Genomic DNA, 5000 nt, shown 5'->3' on the forward strand with positions numbered 1-5000 from the left:
CATCGTTGTGTCATGATACAGGAAAAGCTGGAACTGTTCTATCCACCACACACACACACACACACACACACACACACACACACACACACACACATACCATACACCACACACACACACACACACACACACACACACACACACACACACACACCACACACACACACACACACACACACATACCATACACCACACACACACACACACACACACATACCACACACACACACACACACACACACACACACACACACACACACACCACCACCACAGTCTTGTAAAAGGTACTGTTCTTGTAAACTCTTGTAGAACCCAGTACCCTTTAAGGAGAATCCTCAAGGCCTACTTGGTCCATTAGCGTATGACAACATTTTGCAAAAACATTCTAAGGCTTAGGAACGCTCAGAACTCTCAAGGATCTGTTTTGCAGGAACGAGCTGATTGTTCTGCTGACATGGAGAACAACACGTAGAACCCTTATCTAGAGCATAAGCTGTGGTATGAATGACTCACATGTGTGTGTCAGTGATTTTACACTTTAAAGGACACTATTAAAACATTTGAACAAGCTAATGACTCCACGTTGACATTATACCTCAAAATCTGCCCTCATGAAGGAATCACTGGATTTGCAGATTTGTGCTTTTTGGGCTGTTTTTTTACTGTCATTTTCATGTTAAATACAAAAAGAATAAATACGAAACAAAGCCGTATTCTATGAGACTGTTCTTTATAAATACAAATTATAAATACGAAACAAAGCCGTATTCTATGAGACTGTTCTTTACAAATACAAATTATAAATATGAAACAAAGCCGTATTCTATGAGACTGTTCTTTACAAATACAAATTATAAATATGAAACAAAGCCGTATTCTATGAGACTGTTCTTTATAAATACAAATTATAAATACAAAACAAAGCCGTATTCTATGAGACTGTTCTTTTCACTATCTCAGTCCCTCTCTTTCTCTCAGCCTCTCTCTCGTTCAATCTCAATTCAGTTCAATTCAAATTATCTCTCTCTCTCTCTCACTCTTTCTCTCGCGCTATCTCTCTCTCTCAATCTTTCTCTCTCTCTTGTTTTTTGGGTGTTTTTGTCTGTAGGTGTCTGCTATGTGCATGTGTATGTGTCAGTGAATGACTTTGTGTCCAATGAATGACTGTGAGTGTTAAACAGAGGCTGTGTTTGTGTGTGTGAAACAGTGTCGGAGTAGTTGTAACTGTATGTGTTTGTGTGTGTGTGTGTGTGTGTGTGTGAGAGAGAGAGAGAGAGAGAGAGAGAGAGAGAAACAGATTGCATGTGTGTGGCTATGTGTGTGTGTGAGAGAGAGAAACAAACTGCATGTGTGTGGCTATGTGTGTGTGTGTGTGGCTGTGTGTGCGTGTGTGTGTGTGTATGTGTGATTTACGTCAGCTGGTACCAGCCCCTTGTATTGACTGGGGGATGCTGGTCCACAGGGTCCCAGTGGGGGTCTTTGTCTACACCCCCCCCCTCCATTGGCCTCTCATACTGGAGATGTAGTAATAATGTGTGTGTGTGTGTGTGTGTGTGTGTGTGTATGTGTGTGTGCCTGACTGGAGTTGTTGTAGGGTCAGAGTTGTTTGTCCTACAGGGATGAGTGTCCCACGCTGTTATATATCATTCTGACAGAAACACACACACACACACACACACACACACACACACACACACACACACACATGCACACACACACACACACACACACACACACACACCACACACACACACGTGCATGTGATATAGAGCTGTTTAGATGAAATGGTGGTTAGCTAGGGGTCTGGTAGTGGTTGACAAATAGGTGATTGATAATGACTGACTGACTATTATTGTGTTACATGCTTCAAATGTAAAGCACTTTGAGCTGCATTCTGTGTATGAAAGGTGCTATACAAATAAAGCTTATTATTATTATTATTATTATAGGTCTAGTTAGATAGTCTACAACTCAAAATCAGAAAAAGTTGGGACGTTATGTAAAATGTAAATAAAAACAGTAATGATAATAATGTAATAATCTGCAAATTTCTTAAACTCATATGTAGATGCAAAAAGGACCCAGACAACATATCAAATGTTGAAAATGACAAATTTGACTATTTCATGGAAAATATGTTAATTTTGAATTTGATTCAAGGAAAAGTGTCGTGGCACACTCAGAACTTATGCTTCAAGTTTTATTCGACCAAGGTTTTGGCATTACACCTTCATCAGGGTCATTTTCACATGTAAGTCATTCAGGATTTCTTTATGTTACAGAGGAGTCTCTTGATTGGGCAGATGTTAAAGGGACACCAGGCAAGCCTGATGCTTTTTCTCTACGATGCTCCCCCTAGTGTCTGTACGTGTCGATACGTGTGCGAGCCCTCGCTCGGTCTGAAGCTCTTTTCCTTTTCTTTGCGTCTTCCGTCAAGGGTTTTCGCTGCTTCTTCGCCGGCTCTGCCATTATACACACGTTTGCAACAATCTCTAGCATTTCGTTAGCCTGCCTCTGTGCTGTGGATGCAGGATGTAAACTGATCCTGCTTCTTGCGTTGTCTAAGACTTTGTGAGACTGAAGGTCGGCGGGTACGATACACTGAACTTGCAAGTGGGATATTCTTCCTACAGGCAGTAGGGGCGGGCGAGAGAGTCTTCATTCGCCCTGTAATGAGTCATTTAACCATATACCAACTTACGAAGATGATTAATTACAGTTTTTTTCAATCGCTAACAAGTGCTTACCCATACTTCAGATACTATTTCTAAACTCTTAACACAGACTCACACCTACAAAACACAATTGGCCAAATGGATAATTTTCTTCTCAAAAATACATTTTGTTAAATATATACTAACTCTTCATTTCAAAATAGAACACTTATTTCTCTGCACACACTAACTTTACCAAAACACTGGAAATCTGACTCAAAATGAAATTATTATGTCAAAGAATAACACTTGTTTTCACTTCACAAGGTACATGCAGTCAATCAAAGTACATCAGGTTTCAAAATACTGGCTATTGTTGACATTACAAAAACTACATAGACTGTTATGTTTCAGTTTTACAGGTACATGTATTTGCATGCAAAACATGCAATCCACCATTTTTACACTAAATTTCTTGGTTGGGAACTGTATGGCCACATGTTATGTTCACATTCAAAAGCATTCCAGTAAAAAGCAAATCAGTTTTTTTCCCTTTACTATTTACTACAGGAGGTACAGTAGAAATACTGTTTACAGTATGATAGAACAGAAAAAGTTTTACAGTATTGCAATGCTTACAGTGAACAAAATATCCATGAAACACACAAGAGCATTCTGAACAAAAAAACAACAGCAAAAAGCCCAGATAAAAAAAAAAGGGGGGGGGGGGGCTACAAAAAAACCCCACAAAATTACTGTATCTAATCTCTGCGATCTTCAGGGTTAGGCCACATGTTTTCATCAACATCGCATTGATTACATGGTCAATGATAGTGGCACGAATTTCATCACTGACAACAGTTCTTGCAACCTTTGGAATGCCACCACCACGCATTCTTACACCTCTACCTTGCCCTCGCCTTGGGCCTGCTCTTCTCCCTGGCCCTGCTCCTGCACCTCTCACTGGGCCTGCTCCTCTCACTGCTCCTGCTCCTCTCACTGCTCCTGCATCTCTCACTGCATCTCTCACTGCTCCTGCACCTCTCACTGCATCTCTCACTGCTCCTGCTCTTCTCCCTGGCCCTGCTCCTCTCACTGCATCTCTCCCTGGCCCTGCTCCTCTCCCTGGCCCTGCTCCTCTCACTGCATCTCTCACTGCTCCTGCTCCTCTCACTGCTCCTGCTCTTCTCACTGCTCCTGCTCCTCTCACTGCATCTCTCCCTGGCCCTGCTCCTCTCCCTGGCCCTGCTCCTCTCACTGCATCTCTCACTGCTCCTGCTCCTCTCACTGCTCCTGCTCCTCTCACTGCTCCTGCACCTCTCACTGCTCCTGCTCCTCTCACTGCTCCTGCACCTCTCACTGCTCCTGCTCCTCTCACTGCTCCTGCACCTCTCACTGCTCCTGCACCTCTCACTGCTCCTGCTCCTCTCACTGCTCCTGCACCTCTCACTGCTCCTGCATCTCTCACTGCACCTCTCACTGCTCCTGCTCTTCTCCCTGGGCCCCTTGCTCTTACTCTTCCTCGTCCAGACATTACAGTGTTTGTCTTTTTCTGTTTCTGTTTCTAAAAACATCACTCCTCAAAGTCCTCATTTTACTGTATAAGTGTCAATGTAATAGAAAAAATAACCCCCTGCCACTGAGTCTAAGCCAGACTGGAATCAGCGGTGGTTGGCCCAATTTACCCAATATAAATCAGTTGTGTGTCAATTATTCAATTTTTTGTTTATTATCAGCTGAACTATATTGTTTTTGAACTGATATCATTGCAGAAGCAGAGGTTTTTATACTGTATCTAAGGTTTGGAATATTGTTTTTGCTATTGTGGGATGTTGTGTGTTAACATTCGTAAATACTACAAAAACAATCCATAATTTTGTTGGGAGGTACAGCTTGTCTGTTAAGAAAATGTAAGCATTGTGGAAATGTGTTCACTGACTGCATATCATGTGAAAACGACATGAAATGTGTGAATGGTATGGCCACAAAAGACTGATGCTGTGCTAATTGTGTTTAGAGTTTTGAAAATGTGACCACTGGTTGGACAATTGCTTGTTAGCGACTGAAAAAAACTGTAACACAACAATGTTGCCTGGTGACCCTTTAATTAGGGGTGTGTCAAAAGTCTATTCACAAATCCACATGACAACAAGCAGGAAATCACCCGCTCTTGCTGCTGCAACACAGTGTGTGTGTTTTTTTTTTCAGTAACAATGGAAGACATGCATGATAGTACAATGAATTATTTTACGTATCAAAACATTTTGAATTTCAATTTGAATTTGATACCAGCAACGTGTTTTAAAAAAAGTTGGGACGGGGATAAGTGGAATGCTGGAAAAGTTGTGT

At 41.7% G+C, this 5000-nt stretch overlaps 1 protein-coding gene across 1 annotated transcript in view; it reads right to left on the reverse strand.

The window, feature by feature from the left end:
• Nucleotides 1-5000, reverse strand: part of LOC121700216 — a 1725899-nt gene that overhangs the window by 1626910 nt on the left and 93989 nt on the right.

This window comes from Alosa sapidissima, chromosome 24, assembly GCF_018492685.1.
Source record: "Alosa sapidissima isolate fAloSap1 chromosome 24, fAloSap1.pri, whole genome shotgun sequence".
In the NCBI taxonomy this organism is placed as follows: domain Eukaryota; kingdom Metazoa; phylum Chordata; class Actinopteri; order Clupeiformes; family Clupeidae; genus Alosa; species Alosa sapidissima.